General features: G+C 34.9%; 1 protein-coding gene across 2 annotated transcripts in view; it reads left to right on the top strand.

The window, feature by feature from the left end:
* LOC138333629 (uncharacterized) overlaps nucleotides 1–18,877 on the top strand; it is a 98,224-nt gene that overhangs the window by 57,678 nt on the left and 21,669 nt on the right. For both annotated transcript variants that reach the window (XM_069282115.1, XM_069282116.1), the window contains exon 2: nucleotides 5,485–5,585. The gene's annotated coding sequence lies outside the window, so the exon portion shown is untranslated. The remainder of the gene's footprint in view (nucleotides 1–5,484; nucleotides 5,586–18,877) is intronic.

Below are 18,877 nucleotides of genomic sequence, written 5' to 3'. Positions count from 1 at the left end.
ATACTGCAGTCAACATTACTAAAAAGCAACAAAGGACAAGTATCATCGAATATAGAGACAATGGATCATTGAATGAATCAATGATCCATATCTTGGTTTAGCGCTGGTCGAGACAAAACAGCGGCAATCTAATGGTAGACTCTACTCGTCATTAAGGGTGGAACACAAGTAGTCTGTCTATTATCAGTAAAGTCTAATGGTAGACTCTACTAGTAATAAAGGGTTGGAGACAAGAAGTCTGTCTTTTGCCAGTGCAATATAATGGTAGTCTCTACTCGTCATAAAGGATGGGAGACAAGTAGTCTGTCTATTTTTAGTATAAAGGGTTGGAGACAAGAAGTCTGTCTTTTGCCAGTGCAATATAATGGTAGTCTCTACTCGTCATAAAGGATGGGAGACAAGTAGTCTGTCTATTTTTAGTACAATCCAATGGTAGTCTATACTCGTCATAAAGAGTGGGAGACAAGTAGTCGGTCTATTGCCAGTTCAATATAATGGTAGTCTATACTCGTCATAAAGGATGGGAGACAAGTAGTCTGTCTATTTTTAGTACAATCCAATGGTAGTCTATACTCGTCATAAAGAGTGGGAGACAAGTAGTCGGTCTATTGCCAGTTCAATATAATGGTAGTCTATACTCGTCATAAAGGATGGGAGACGCGGAGTCTGCTTGTTACCGGTACAATTAAATTGGTGAAATATAGTATTTGCTGTCTTTGGTAAATGTTTCATGAAATGTCATTTCCGTCTGGACAAGATTTCAACTGTTACAACAAGAATACCGCTGTCTTCCAAAACACACTACAATTCATACAGGCGATTTAATTGATTGGTTGGTTATTTGGTTTACCGCCCTATTAATGGCTTATGTCATTAAAGGACGGTTGGTTCCCCTCCATACAATACACTGTATATAGGACTATCTGTATGTATTAGCAGGGCGTGATATATCCATGTTGTGACTCCTTGCCATTGTTGAAAATAAACTTTTGTCCGTTTTATAGCGCTATCTCACTGACACATACCACCAAAGACACTCCACAATATACATAAGGCTTCCAATATATTAGTTTACCTGTACATAGTGCGTTAATATATATAACAGTAAAAATAAATCAAAGTCTTGACAGAACGCAAGACAAAAAGCATATCTCATGAAAACGAAGCTAACAAAGTGGACATTTTAATGTTGTTGCAAACCTGACTATTGGAGGAAGTAATGGTTCTCGACCTTTATGTACTAGAAATGATACATTTAGTCTCACAAATACCGTCACTCCGTGGTGACAAACTGCCAAGGACACCAATAATAACGCTAATATACCCTTAAAGCATAAAAATAACCTTCGAGAAGTAATAACAAACATATTGGTTTCACATCGCCACGACAACACAGAAAGGTCAGCGTCATTGATGTTGATGAATCTGTAGTATCCCTTCTTTCATTAGGTTTGCAATCAAGCAAGACAATTTGATATGCTTGAAAACTTTATGTAGGATGGACAAAAAATCGAACTTTTCTGATATGAAAATATTTCGATTTCAATCATCATATGTTTGTTAAATAAAAACTTGTGAAGTGTCTGTAAATTAGATTCAAAATGTAATTTGTAAATGTAAAAGGTTCAAGATGATAGTTTCAAGGTAAGGAAGACAACTCATGTGGTCACTATTTAACTATAAGGAATTTTGGGTAATGTGAAACTACCACCTTAAATACTGTGCGTCTCATGTTGGTGAAATGTTACAGATAAAACCAGATACGAGCGAAAACCCGTTCTGCAACAACACAAATAAAAACAAACTGAATAGTATATTGGGACATCCGGTATATAGGAACATCCAATATATTGTAGTTACTACGTGGAAAATATTATTGCTCTCGAAGGGTAATGACCTCGCTTTGATGACTTTGGATCACCCTTTGGTAGATAGGGGTCATGATTGGAAGTTATTATATCGAATACGACTATACATGTTTATATATCATCAGGTTTCATGATTTTTTATTAATAAAAACAAAACCAAAATAAAACCACCCATAAATCGAAGAAGCTAGTAAGAAAAAATATCGACCAAAGAACATTCTCTTAACTGTTTTGTAGAAAATTGATGTTAGTTATCAAATAGTCAACTTAGCTCTTGTAATAAATTTGGTTGATTTTGTTAAATATGTAATCAAGATGGATATATATTATATACACGAGGATGACGCTATTTGTACACGGAATAGGGTCGCTAGTAGCTCACCACCAGGTGTAGGTCAACAGAATTATCGACCAAGGATCTCTACTACTGACCGAGACCCGTCTGTTGACGAATTTCTCTGGACCGGAAGAAATACATCAATCCGTTCCAGTAATTCTCATACAAATTGCTTCCGAAAGTAATCAACAATTATGGAATATTGTCCTTACTGATTGAATCTAGGTCAATACAGGTCATAAATGGCGCCAATAAGTAAAACTGATGGACACTCACTCGTCTAATGTTATAACGAAAACCATCATTCTGTTAAGATAGGGAATAATTAATGATTGAGCTAATATATTTATAAAATTACATCACATTCAGCGAAGGATTATCCTATGTCGGAGTGTTGATGTAGTTATATAGAACTTAACGTGACGTGATGGATTTATTTCATAACGTAAAATCATATTTATCCTTGTCTTTTCTTTTCTCTTTTTAATGGTGAAGGGTCAGCCTACCTTTAAAACTCGACAATCTACTCGCATTGTGTCTGCATTGTCCCATATGTAATTGTGTTATATCAAAGCTGTGTCTTTTCGCCAATGTGGTCCTGATTTTTTCGCGAAAGTCGCGAAAGAATTTATAACACCAATATTGATATATAGCTCGAATTGTATTTTTATCTCACCTGGCCCGAAGGGCCGGTGAGCTTATGTCATGGCGCGGCGTCAACATTTCCTTTAAATCTCTACTTGTCTTATAATTCAGCATGGATTGTAACCAAATTGGCCACAAACATCCTAGGGAGAAGGGAAAGAGAACTTATATAGATTTTGGCTCTGACCCCCGGGGGCAGGAGGGGCGGAGCCCAATAGGTGTAATAGAGGTGAATTCTATAAATCGCTACTTGTCATAGAATTCTGTATGGATTGTAACCAAATTCGGCCACAAATATCATGCGGGGAAAGTGCACAAACTTTATATAAATTTTTGCTCTGACCCCCGGGGGCAGGTGGGGTGGGGCCCAATAGGGAAATTAGATGTAAATATTTAAGTTCCATCAGAAAAGAAACAATGAACCTGTATTCAGAACATTACTTGGCATTACAAACCAGGTGACGAATACAGGCCCTCTGGGCCTCTTGTTATTTTTATTTCTGTGAATAAAGTTACAAACAATGCTATGAAGGTTAATCGAGGTTAATATTTAGCTTTAGAAATATATCAGTTACATGAAACTCGCCACCGATGTTTAAATACGATTTCAGTATCTATTTTATTGTCGTAGTAATTGGCTATTACTCCACAAAAAAATTTAAACCATATACAATCTGACCACTGATTCGTTGGTATGGAGATAGATAAATCACCCAGAGGCGAACAATTGTCCTTTTATAATGGCAATCTAAACTGTGCAGCATGGATTACTGGTTTTTGTTCATATCGAAGAATTATTCAGTATGTTAACTTATTTTGTTGTGATTCCAATCTAGATAAACTAATACTAAATAATTTCGCGAAGGGATAACGCAATAAATTCATCTCTGATTCTATCTGGACACGACATGACTTGTATTATTGAGCACTCAGTTTTGTTTTGTATGTTGAATTGATTTGTTTTGGTAGTACGTCCTATTTACATACAGAATAATTAAAATACGTACTAGGTCGAAAACGAGAGTGAACCCGGAGTACCCGGAAAAAACAAACTCTGACCAAACGGTCAGTGTCTGACAACTGCCCTACTTAGGATTCCAACACGAAACACACGAAACACACGAAGGAGAGGTAGAGGGCTACTGTTCGTTCACTTGAACCGCTCTGTCCTTTCAAATGCATGCTTAATATGCATATACTTTGTTTTTGTTTTCTTGAATACCTGTTGTTCTATGACTACACTTTCCCCTAACAACATTAAAAATACACAGAAACAAAAGACTTAAGCGCTACTTTCTTTATCGATTTAAACCTGATAGTCTCCAATCGTGTGAGTCGAAACGGTGGTCAATTTCAAGATGTTAATATTCTCGTGCAAAGCAGAAAAATAACTATACCCCTCTTACTAATAATTATCGACATTATACGAGGTCATAAATTCGTATAACAAGATATTAACACTGTTATATACCAGTCAGTCCCTTTGGAGCTATTCAATGGCGAAAGTTGACACTTGAAGTGCGCTCATACGCCATTGCCAAAGTACTACCAATTTGAGTCAGGGTCTCTCGGGAGCTTGAATTGATAGTAAAAGAGAATGCAGTCATTTGTAAATCAAACATTTACCATGTGTGAGATTTAGAGGCTACAGATGCGCGTGCTGTTGTTTTTCTACTCCAACTCAACTTTCAAAAACACAGGGGACATGGAAAGGGAGTGTGCTGACGACCTAGCCAAGGTTTCATACTCAAATGATAAACAACTCCGAACTTTGATTCTACTGAATACTATAACGACTTTGTCTAGAGGTCAGTGGGTTTGTGTAAAGATAAAGTTGCACGCGGTACTTGTGTTCAATTTTCATTATCTGAAAATATTTTCTGGAATTTCCCATTCATTAGGTTTGCAAATACCAAATTTGTACAATAACTTGCAATGACACACAGGCGTTTTATAGTATATGAAGCCATCGAACAAAGAACTATGGTCTATATCTGGAAAATATCTTAAGTAAGTTTGAACTAAGAACCAGAGATAGAGTGCCAGTGAAAGAACGCTGGCACTTTCTTACCAATTAGTTTTCGATGTCTCAACGTGCAATTAAAACAAAAGAATGAATTTGGTCTGTTGATTGATAATGCACAAATCTCTTTTGATTAGTTAATTAATGGGATAGAAATATTATCTTCCCTGTATATAATGTGTTGCGTCGGTGCTGAAAAGCCATAGTTTATACTATAATGCAACACTGTCAGATATTTGCTCCTTTCCATTCCATCGGTTGACGTTAGGAGGAACTCATTATTCCGCATTTCGTAAAAGAGAAAAATGCGTTCAAATATAATTACGCAAATGTGTTATCTGTATGTTATGTTAAGATACACACATATTGGTAAGGAACCAATTAATCATTACGCTTAGTTTTATTTTTCAAAATAGCTTAGAGTAGAGTCATAGAAACAATTTATATGAACATTCAGAGGGAATGTTAAACAATATTAACGGTCAATAATTGTAAATGTGTTTGTCATAACCGCGTTTTATTGACTTTACATATTCTATTTACAAGATCATTACAAAGCTTTCATACTCGTGTTTTGCAGAATATATACGAAGGTGTTTTCTCATTTACAGAATACTGGCGGTTGTGTTATGTTTGCGCTGGTTCTGTCCGCACCAAGCAAGGAATAGCACGTGCGTTTTACTGAGTACAATTCATTCCTCAACCAAGCAAGGTGAGTACAATTTATATTTACATGCTCACCTGTCTGAAGGTACTCATATTTGCATTATAAATATTATTATAACATTTAGTAATTTTATTCTTTTTTTTCACTAGCTGTTGTTGGATATGACGAAAAGCGACAAAATGAAATTATCTTCTTTCCACAAAATAAAACATGGCGCATTTAAAGTTGATTGACAGCTTATCGCATTATATTTTGATTTAAGCAATTATTAAGCGAGCATTTTTGAAACTCAATCGAAAAAGTAAAACTATGACATATGACCTCATCAATAACTGTATAACAATGATTTTCGAGGCAACCTTTCGGACAAGGACCAGCTTTCATATTATATCATCTGGTTAAGGATTTTACTCTATTATGAGGGATAAATCAAAGCTATCTAGTCAAATTTCACAATCTGGCTTAAAAATAAGCATTAAAGTAACTGCTACATGGATCTAATATTGAGGAACTTATCAATGTACTGCGAAATCTCGAATTGATCGTCTCTGCGAAATAACCGTCTATATGGTTTTGTATTAGTACAAGGATAGCATTACTAGTGAGCTATTGTAGTATATTCACGAAAAAATAACAAAGAGTAAGTCATGGTGTTGTTTATATTATGTGATTCCATGGAAACATGCAACATTCTCATTATGTTCCCGTAGATATACGAAGGCAAAACGAAATTATGTTGTTAACATTGCTGTGTCTATATTACTTTGCGTAAGGTTAATGTAAGTAATGCAAAGACATTTCAGACATGGTGACTCGACATTTTGGTATGTCATGTTTATATGTTACTATCACTACTTCTATGTCATAGAACACTATATTTTATGTAAAGTGGGTATGTGGGCTGTAAAACATGTGTCAGAGAAACCTACCTACTTTGATATGGCAGTTACTACTCTACTGTTGGGTGGACTCCAGTAACACAGTAATTTTCAGAGTACCTCAAGAATGTTGGACACGCCTTTATCATTAACCTTTACAAATGTAAAAGCAAAATAATTGTTTGAAATTTATAAGTATGGCATAGAACATGGAATAAGTCTTGCCAATCAATGCGACCATTTCAGACATGGTTAACAATGAGAAAACATAGCTTACAAACGTTACTTCTTGAGCATGCCAAATACTGCAACTGAATGAATTATTTACAAATAATTTATAGCTATGCATATTTATCTAATACGCCGATTCCGGGATACAACATTCAGTCAGTTTAGTCATGTGACTCTCATCACCACGTGACTTAATTTAGGGCACATTTGAAGCAAAATGGCGGCATATGTAATGATTGAACACGGGTGGAAAATTACATATCATGATAGAACATTTAACATTAATTATCAGAACTTATTGTATCAAATTTAATCTAAATATGCACGAAAATTGAATTTCATAAGGAATGACATGTAAATTACGGCATCAAATGGAGCTGTCGCCTAGCAGTTGGAAATCAGCGGTATCTGACGTCTCACTCACAAATATTTCATAACTTACCTTGGTGCATTTTCCCAAAAATCAATAACAAATAAGAAACACAAAACATAACAGTTTATCTTAGTTCCGTTATCGAGCAAGTATTACCGACTATGACCTTTACCCGGACATTGGTATTCTCTGCCTATAAGTGTCACCGCCATGACGGAAAAAATGTGCCCTAAATTTTTCGCGGTCACATGACCAAATCAATGTTTTCTACCTCCTACCCAGAAGAGTTCATTGTATCCCGGAATCGGCGTATTGAAAAGCATTAAATAACAACTCGAGGCATTTAAATAGCAGTTATCAATTTAAATTGTTTAGGCTCTTTAAACCCAAGTGGACTGAGCTGAAAATGGCTAAGATATACTTAAGGTTATGGATATACATCGTTAATTTGGCAGACATGAACATCCTAAATTTTAGCGCTGTTATGTGGTTGAATCATCAAGTTGTCAGCTTTAGAAGGTATCTATATCAAAACTCCTAATTACAGAACCATGGTATGTTGTTCTACGGTTAACAAGGCGGTGAACATTTCTGATGGATTGGTCTATAATACCCAGCATATGTTTCCTCAGTGTTCAGACAATAGTTATGACCGCTCGGAGCGTGAAGGAACGCGTTCAGCAACAGTTGTGTAACAGAATGCAGTCAAGTAATGTCTTCTACATATGTCACAACACACAATCTGGATATCAGGAATTTATTTATAATATCAGTTCTATCTAAAAATACAGTACAACCTGCCGTAGCGACCACCTCTGTTTAATAAGAAAAAAAAAACATTTGTTTTTTATTTATTTTATATAGATTGCATAACAAGTTATATAACTTATATAAATCATCCTCGGTTTAAAATGACCACTTTCTGAGGGTTCTAAATGACCAATTCCAATACAACTAGTATATAAATTCCATCTGGATATAAAGACCATTTCGCCTTCGTCGCTTGCGTGTTCTTCAAAGACAAGTGTGTCTATATCAACGAACTTTCTCTTTTGCCAATAATGCGCAAATCTGTTTTCATACTCGTTCAAGGTCACATTTCTACTGTCTGTCTTCCGCTGGCTTTAGCTGCCAGCACAACATATGTTGCACCGAATACCTTTCCTCTCCTGGAATAACTCGTGTTCGTTAATGGGAAAATTAAGGCTGAACGTAACTGTAAAAGTATTCGAAAACAAGGGATTGTAGCCTTGTTATTTGTCTAAATATCTGTATCACTTACATCTGCCCTTTATTGAGTAACCGGTTGTGGCAGCTGATAGTGAGACAGTTTTTTCCCCTGGCATGCACGCGGTCTCAAAACTGACAGAGCCTTCCCTCAGAAACACACTTTTTCCTGTCGACGGTTTGAATGACTTTTGCCATTGGTGATTGACACCTCTTGCATAACTGTTAAATGGGACTATAACTAACGGCCGGGTTCTGTTAGCGTATACAAAATTTCGCCTCACTGGCATTGTGTGCTCGGCTGTACCGTAATTTGTCACGACAAATTCCCTTCACTCATATGTTCTCTGATAAAAGCTACTTTCTTGTATCTCGCGTTGAAACTGTTTGTTCGACGCTTCCTTAAAAATAACATTTACGTTCTTCTTGAGATGGTGATTTCAAGTAATGTGTTGCATTGATTCGAAACTGAAATTGAAAAAGAATAAAATTGGAATATACAAAACCATTGATAAAAAGTCGGAAAACACATAATAGCAGTTTTAAGCCGAAATTGTGTCATAAAGCGGAATAGTAAACTTAATACACAGACATCATGTCTTCAGGTAAATTCAGGTCACTTTTAATTGAAATTTCTCAGGTCAAATTGACCTGAAATTGACCTGAATTTCATATGAAGAATATTTCAAGTCCTGAAGTTTTCTTCATGTGAAATTGACCTCACATTCATGTAAATTTCAGGTGAATTTCAGGTTAAGATTTTTTCAGGTCAAATTGACCTGAAGATATATTGTCCGTGTATGTGGTGATAAAGATATCCCTATTATTAGTTTCATTAGCATTATCTTAATTAACTCTAATCATAATTTCTTTATTAACCAACCACTCAATCGTTCAAGATTAAGACACTATCCAAGAGTTGATTTCAGGCATAATTATGCCTAGAGATAGTGTGTCATTTTTGAAATTTTAAGTTCTCTGCCTACATGTTGGAACTAGTAATGACTTAAAGGTCACGTTAAATAACCCATACCACACGATTATTAATTCATTAGTAACGTAACAGTGTTCAGTGTTTGTGACGTCTTGCTTCATAAGTAATTTGCTTAATCTCTTAGAATATACATGTATAAAGGGCTCTCAAATAGATATCAATTTAGTTAAATAATGTTCTGTATCGAATGCCATGGAGAGGTTCTATTGCAAGGTAAACAACGATCTCAGATAAGTCAAATTTCTTTGCAATGAAATCGCACATTGGTGTCAGATATTTTCTAGAATTTCTTTATTTCGTCATCATTTACCAGTAATATGTCATTCTTCGTGAAAATAAATAAAACAAAAATAATTAAACAACAGTACAACAAGATCAAATATCAGATGGCGCCAATGGTATCTCATGTGTTTTTCAATTAGAAAAATTGAAAAAAGAGGAAAAAAATTAATTAAGTTTTGTTCAGAACAAATCAATCGTTTGTATCATATTGTTTAGTGTTCGTACTGTTTCTCGTCTTTACGTGATGACAATGCATATCATAACCTATTGTTGTTGAGTACACAATGATGTTTAAAAGTCGAACTAATGGGTGCTTGGCGGGTTCTTAAGGGTTGATTAAAGCTAGATGTTTGGTGATATCTATAACGGACAATACTCACACTTGAATGATCGTCACACTTGACTTGTTTTACCATATTTTACTTCCGGTTATATATACTTTACGGAAACGAGTAATACTAATTTACGGAATAAATATTTTACGGAATCGACATTACATCACTGGCTGAAGGTTCCGTTTTGTTCCGGGTATTCCGACCAAAATTGTGCAAATTGCAACTAACGATAGACTTTTATATGGGATATATAAGGGTATGAAAAGTCTTATTTATAAGATCAAAGTATTTGCAACTGGTACTACTCCTTAATCATCTAAATAAAGGTAATATAAAAATTGAAAAATCAAAACTTTTCTAAATTCATTTTCTTTCTTCAGAGCCTGTGTATGATTGGATTTGGTATAAAAGTAAATATCGGAGACGAACATTTTGCAATACATTAAGTGAAAGATATTAATCTGTGATAAAACAGTATTTTTTATCACAGATTTTCGTGTTGAGATATTATTCTATGAGAATTCCTGATCGTATCTCTTATCTTATTTGCGTGCATTGAATTTTCATGTTAAACGTTATAAACTGTGATAAATACAAATCTCAAAATCGTGGGGATGAGAAATTGTAACCTTAACCCTACAATCGCCTTCCTTTATTCAGATCAAATCGTTCTGTTTGGGATGTCATCTCATTTCCGACTAATTATTTTCTTTCTAGACAGTCGTAAAAGGACTAGATTGTAAGTCGTGACTCCGATGACCAGAGAGAACAGTTAGGAAATTGGCCGATTTGTTAGGGAGCCTGACTGTAATTAAATCGCATTCATTACTGACCTTAGTGAACATCGCTTATCCCAGCTAAATGACAGGATTCACACATCGCTCGATAATTCCTTTCGCGCAATATCGTTTTACCATTAAAACCTCATTTGTGTATTTGAATAGAATAATTTGTGTTGAGATAACGAAATTATCGCTAATACGTCAGTTATGTATGATACTCTAGTAATTACACATAGTTAGACATACATTATGCAACAACTGATGAGGTTTTGCTGGATAAAGTTCTTGTCCTCAAGTCTTGCTCCTAATGAAAATTATTATGTTGTCCAAATGTAGAACTGATGTACGCTAACACATTTGGACATGGGCACTACAAATACCAAACGAGCTCACATTCAATTGATATGCTGAGATGACTATTAGGGAGCACATCATTGGAAATAGGGTTTCGCGAGGACATTGACAACTCCAGAGACCCCCTTGTCGACCATACATATCCATTAACCCGTTAATATGACAACACGTTGTAGACATGGCCGAGAGGGACTTCCTACAACTGTCAGGTTTCACTCAGCCTTCGTTACATTGTCACTGATAATGGACAGTTGTATATGTTATACTACAGACGGCGTATCTCCATCTCTGCGAAGCATCACCCGTTAATCCTAGTTAGTGTAGCATTAATACTGGCCACTTTAAGGACTAGAGAACTCGCACGTAGCCATGTCGTCAGGATGAAATTGGGTATCTGCGAAAGCGCTTACATGAACTGGAAGCAAAACCCATCGCGAAAATGCACATTCTGTGATGATACCTTAAGACACACCTCATATCTATATTTACAATTAAGTTGTACAGGCTATATACATAATCAGAAGGACAGTGAAAAATGTTAGCTAATTACTTAATTAGAACTCTTTTGCATTTCACAAATGCATCTTTATGTTTTTGCGCTTACATGTACTATACATGTTTTAATTTGCTGCCTCTAAATTCAAAAATTCCGATTTCAATATGACAGCATGTTTACGTCATAGCTAGTCTTTAAGAATGTGGCTTTCACTACGAATGTATCACCAATTCACTCAGTGAACTAGACTTGACTACGAACCATTATAAATTCTTTTGAGAATGAGTATAATTGCCTTAAGGTCATTTTGATATTAAAACTCTATCTTAAAATTGACGAAGCTTTAAGATGTTTACTTGAAGTTGACCTTGGCGGATTTTCATGTGAGTTAACTATTCTGCTCGCGCTTCAAGTAAATAAAACTCTAGGTCAGATTCAGTTAGGAATGCCTGGTGTAAGCTAAGATATGCAAATCTATTTGCTGCACTTGCCTCTTTGTAATTTGACGTATTCCAGACGATACCCCAAACAGAGAAAAATATACTGCATCACAAAAGTTGCAATAACAGCACTGGTAAGCTGACATTTTTTTTTATCTTATTTTGATTTCCGACCCCTTTTTTGAAATAGAACCCCTTTAAAAAATTCAACATGTTTTCTCCGTTCACTGGATTTCTTCATCATCCATAGAATAATATCCAATTCAGTTTTCTCATAAAACCATTTATGATATTATATAAGATTAAAATACCATTCCTCTTAAGTCTGTTATAAATCAAGAACGAGAGGAAAGTATTTTGACGATATTCACTCAAAAGTACAGGTTATGTATCAAAATAATAAAATAACAAAGTATTTCATAGAATGCAGTTACAAATCTTCGCTATTATCGGATATATCTCAAGTACACATTAATTTCCGTACTGAAGAAATGAGTTCATTTAATGTACTGTTAAAGCACTCTTGTCCACCGGCAACTCCTCTTCCTCATTTATAAAGCACATATCGAGATACAGTTGAAATGCAGTGCAACCAATCCAAGGGCTATCTTTCATTTTACATAATTAAATTTCCCATATCTTCTAACACGTTTGGTTACCAAGTTAAGTCCTTGTAAGAATGGTCTTGTGATACTATGGTAAAGCATCTATATTTGTCCGCGACTGACAAGGTTGATGCCTGATTATTAGAGTTGGTAGAAGGTCAACCTTCCGGAATGCATGATTTCCCCCTTGTTTAAATGACGCCTACTACCAACCTAAAACCGCATCCAAACACAGCCGCTTATATCTTACGTATATTTTTTTCCTTATTGTACATAATCGAGGAACCTACCATGACGTGATTTTCATGACATTTTTGTTTTTGTTACTACAAGTATATAGCCAAAATACATTAATAGAACTTGTAAAATATTGAAAAATGAATTTATTGAAATATAAGATACATTTAATCACTATATGTGTTTCATTTATAGTGAAACTGTCTATTTTGTTACGTTGTTGTCATACACACAATGTATGATTTACTTAACAATATTTGCATTTCAATTTTCTCTTTGCTTTGTTACCCTTACTAACTGCGAAATCGTTTACACTTGCGTAAACGCAGTGGTTGCCGCGCAAGGATACACACACCAAAACACTGACCTCCGCAAGTAGTGTGAATGCGCATCCGAATATGCCTATTGTATGTGTATGAAAAATCTTCAACATACTACATGTATGAATGTCATGAAAATCTAAATTATACATCAGCAAATAAAATATTTTAACAATTATTGTATAAATAGGATGAAAAATGATAAATTTAATGTGGAACTATATTTTTGTACTCTCTGAATTTGACAACATTTCCCGCCAAATTGAAGCCAGCTCGTCATTTAAATTAAATATCACTTAAGGAAATAGAGAGAATTACACAAGGAATGTCAAGTCAAGGATTTATACTGTCCATATATCTAGTCCATCCCATGGCCAGCCGTATTGACCGAACCGATAAGATTAAGGCAACCACTTCCAATGACGCAAGCAATTGTAAGCCCTTGAAGCCTGCGCTATTTTCAAAAGAGGTTTCAATCAAACGAGGAAGTCGATCCCGGGATCTTGATTGAGGCTATCTCCTACTTGACCCGTCCCTAGTAAAATCCAATTAAGCACAAAATACTCGTGTTATAAACTTGTAGTCTGTAATGGTGTATCTGTTAAATCATATAAGAGTTCCTCTAGAGGATCGAGTATGAGGGATGATACTTATAGACAAGTCAAAACGATACGCAATGGTCATCAGATATATAGTGTGGAATACCTTGTTAAAGGATTATTATAACACCATGTAATGAAGCATTCTATATTTGTATCCTAAGAACTCGAAAATAAGACGCGGCTTACTTTCTGCAATAGTCCAACATTATAGGCTTATTTACAAATACAGACTTATTTTCGAAGACAGCTTAATTTTGCTAGTGATTTTGTGGTAAACAAATCGATCAAAACATATTGTCGAGATTGTAATCCATGTGTTCTATGGCTAAGCATTCTACAAATGTATCAGAGTTACTTTCTGAAATACAGCTTGTCACGTTCAAATGTTTTGGGAGACTGCAGTATGTGGAACTATCGCCCATCTTGTAGTGCTACATGTATATAACATAGACATACTGCATCACATGCAACAAGTAACATTCGCATATTGACAGCAAGAAAAACGGTTAATGCAAAACAACATTGATTTACCTTAAAATACTGGGATAAGTTTTCATATTTATTTTATCTAAACGTACAATAGATATAATGTGGAACAATTTGTTTATTTTTAATTTACTAAGTTACCACATTATAGAATCATCTAGCACTTTTCCAATTTTGTCCATTTTATTTTTGTTTTGTTTTGTTTCATCATATTTCCCCGATTCTATTGCTTTATAAGGAGTTATGAAAACCAAGTATGACCCAATATTAAACATGTCTTCATCAAGTCGAAGAGAGAGATAATTACAATTGAGTACAATTTACATGTCCAAGACTTGCTGATATCAATACTTTATGGAAATCAAGTTTTCAAGTGCGCTGAGTCAAGGCTAAGAAAGAAATCGTGCATGGTTGACATAAAAATTGCCGAAATCCAACTCAAAAGAAGAAAAAAGATATTTTGTTTTTAATCGCATGCTTTCATTAAATAAATATAGTTTTAATCGGGTGTTGCTGCGAGCGTAAAGAGAAGAAGAATGTTTGATTGCGATTAATGTTTTGATGAGATGATTTAATCCAATAATTTGTGTAGATGTGCCGTACAATTACGAAGAACGTGACTGTGAATAATTGTTCAATCTCGTAAGCATTATATACATGTACCTAACTTTAATATTCAACGTGAAGCAAATAATACATTTCTGAATTCATATTAAAACTTTATGTTTTGTCGCTCGATTCATAGATCAAATGCATGCTGATATATTCATATAATTAAAAAGAATTTTTAATTAAGTCAAACCCAGTACTGAATTATAAAATATTTCACGTATCCGGCAATGGATTTATGTCATGACAACTATATGATGAAATATGGTGACAATTCCATCGTCGCCCGTCTCTTAACCACTGTTCTTGGAATAATCCTGGAATTTGTCTTCCGGACTTAGTACGCTATATATTATTGGTAATTGCAGTTATAAAACATCCAATATTGGCTTCTACATGACCATTCCTGAACGTTATTGTCTGCTTATGTATTTTCAACCTAGTCAGTGGATATTCAGTTCCGTGCAAACAAACGCCAATAACATATCAACGTATCAGTGCCTTCCGTGTTCGTGTCTTTAAATGGTCTTTAATCTCGCATTCGATTGACCTATATATGTCTATTTATAATTCAATTTCCATTGTTTAAGCAGCTTCTTCATATTCAAAACCCATGAAGTGCCAGAAAATCAAACACCCAACCCCGTTAACTTACAAGAGAAAATAACTTTTGACCAGCAAATTTGTTTGCACTGTCGGTGCGTTCGACTAGACCGTCGCCACCACGCATTGTCTAACCCTATTGGGTTGGCACATGAACATTTGGATTGCCCCAGTTACTGATACATAATCCTAATGCATTAGTATCGGTCTGTTTAGCGTTGATATAGCGTCCTTTCCTATACTTTATCACAATTATTTCTTCCCCGACGTTTCGCTACACGCCACATTTGATCATACGTAATCAAGTGAATCATATGATATTGGAAGATGTTATTTCTCTCCAGATCGCTGAGCGACCTAACCTCTGTTAATTTATCTTTATGAACAATTTGATGCAAATATACTTTATATTTAGTGTAGCTGAAATTTTATGTTATCGTTAAGAACACTTTCACATATACAGCTCATATTTATCCAGTTTGTAAAGCTACCAACATACAATTATATAGTTGTTTGTGTTATTGTTTGTAACGGCGGGCTTAATATGTGAAAGAAGTACCTACATTATTCCATAAATTGAAATCAATTTTTATCACACCCTTTTGTTGTCGTATACTGTGACAGAGTGGGGTCTTTTGTTCGGTTTTTTGACGGAATGTTTCCAATATGACAAGGAGACAACGTGAATACCACAGCCTCTTTAACATACAGACATATGGAAGGGTATCCTTCAAAGTCACTGGCTTTCAATAGTTGCTGTGGCCTAGTGGTTAAGATGTTCATACGTTATAGCACACACCCTCTAATTTTGTTTCGGTCTTGTGAAATGGAGACCGTTCTTTAATGACTTTAGCTGTTCATATAATAAGAACGTTACGCAACATAAAGTAACCAACCAAATTTATGTGGAAACATGGAACAGCTTTGGAGTGACACAATCAAATAATGTTTTGTGCTCTTTTTGCTTTAAAACTAGTCTTTAAAATGGTCATGATCAAAACATTACGCAATCAAAGCTAATGATATTTCTAGGGAAACCCTATTGCATTACACAATACAGGTACAAAGCACTTTTCTTATTTCACTGACATGAAAGTTTTGACAGTTCGAGTACAAGTGTAATTCTAGAGAAGGGGTCTGTTTGTTCGACGTTTTCGACGGCATGCTTCCAGTATAACAAGGAGATCAACATGAATACCGCAGCCTCTCAAACATACAGACATTCACAAACCACAACATATTGCACATATTGCAGGTTATTGTAATAATGAGATGTTTTTTTCGTGAACGGATGGAATGTCTTTGTGGACGAGCAGTTAAGATGTCTCCACTATTTTAGGTTGAGTCGTGTGAGAGACCGTCGTTTAACGACTTTATATGTTAAACTAATATGGACGTTATGCATAATGAAATAACCAACCAATCTAATCAATGTGGAAACATTGAACAGCTTTGAACTGAAATAATCAAATAATGTTTTGCTCTTTTGGTTTAAGAACAAAATATCCCTAGAATGCATAATTATGGCTCAAACAAATTTAATATTTTATCTAGGGAAACCCAGCTACATTCAACAGTACAGGTACAAAGCACTTTTCTAACTTAACGGACAATCGAGTGCACGTGTAAATCTAGGGAAGGTGAAGTGCAATTTTAATAAATTGCTCAAAACATATAAGGTATGATCCTTCAATCGGTAATGTTTTTTAATCTAACACTGAAAAACTTTCACAGCAGTCATTATCGCTACCAGCGTAATTTTATCAATGCATCAGCAAACAATTAATGAATGTATCTATCATTGATGTTAAAAACATCCAAACCAAATTGACCATCTGCTGCAAACTACTGATTTATTATTCAATTAACGTGTCATCATAACCTGTTATATATTAAACCCATTTATTGATGATGTCACTATGTTATTTTTTCCGTTCTCATGTCCGTATGTCAGCGTGCCAGGATATGTATTTCCTGTAATGTATCGATAAACAAAAACATGATCATACGTAACCGGAATTATGATATTAATCAGTTTCCCAGTTTTCATAATCAAAAAAGTTGACTGTATTGCCTTCGGTAATTCATTCGTACGGGACATGACAATGCTAAGAGGTGAATATACCTTTATGCTAATGAGTATACTTATACTTGTCAATCAAACCATGTTCTGTAAACAGTAGTCCTACTTAGCGCTCGTCATAAAGGGACTGGAACGACTGGTTTACCCGTTGTTAGTATATTGTGACTGGGTAGGGTCTGCTGCTTGATCTTTTCGGCTTCAGGTTTCAGTGAGAAAGCACTACAAAAAGGGCAGGAGTTTCCACTATTACAAAAACACTTATATACCGTAGCCTTCCAAAATATATAGACATACACGCAAACACATTGTACACATAGGGCCCGTCTTTAAATGACCATGGCCGTTAATGGGACATGTAACTTACTAAAACAAACCAAATCAATCAAACCATGTTTTATAGCGAGAAATCAAAATTGAATCTGTTATTTAGTGTGTAACATAGCAATTATGTCTTATACAAGTGTACAAGATGTAAAAAGATATACAAATTATTTTTATAACTAGTTATCAGTGAAACTGTTATCTCTTACAACTACTTTATATCCATTTAAGTGTGTCAGTTACAATGTGGCTGGGGTATCAGTATCTCATAACGGTGGTAGAGGTTGGTACGTATGTTAGCGTGGTATCTAAATGTTTGAATAAGTAATGTCCCCGTTGTTAAAATGTGTATAATTACATTCTGAGTGTTTCGTCACTATATGAATCAACCAACTGACGAAAACAAACATTTGCGCTCCACGGTCATGTAGATAGCTTCTGCTATTCATAGCAGCTATGAAAGTTAGAAAAATACATTCAATCCCTATGTACTTCCCTTTCGTATTAAGCTTTGTATATCAGCAATGAGTATAACAAATCGTGAGTAAGTCAAACTCTGTAGCCGACATATTTATATTGGCCAAGTGTTACAAATTGGTCATTACCTATCATTGTATACAATGCAAATATAGGGAATTCTTAATACTATTTTTGTTTGTTTATGTACTTTATCAGACTTTCTGGCTGATTCTGAATAATCTTTTCTTTTCATCTCAATGTGAAAATAGAAATCCGAGATTTGCGCGAAAAAAACGTCGTTGACGTTGCTTATCAATTTCGGAAATCATTCCCTGAAGTACTCAACTGATTCATACATTTAACGTATTTTCTTTTGTCAAGTAGAATGAAAAAAAAAACTGCAGGCATTGATTTCAATTTGTTTTCTTTTCAAATTACATCGGGGTATGAATAAACTGTTTGTTTGCAAGCTGTTGTGGGAATCCTAAAGTTTTTGTGAAAATCCGTTACACAGTACGAAACAATTTTTTCATACATGAAACCCGAAAAAAATAAATACATTGTAGTGACATCAATGCAATGATACTTGTATAACATCAATAAACCTTTATAATACGTTC

Source organism: Argopecten irradians, chromosome 10, assembly GCF_041381155.1.
Source record: "Argopecten irradians isolate NY chromosome 10, Ai_NY, whole genome shotgun sequence".
Classification (NCBI taxonomy): Eukaryota; Metazoa; Mollusca; class Bivalvia; order Pectinida; family Pectinidae; genus Argopecten; species Argopecten irradians.
Note: the sequence above shows the minus strand (reverse complement) of the source record. Positions and strands in the feature narration are given on the sequence as shown.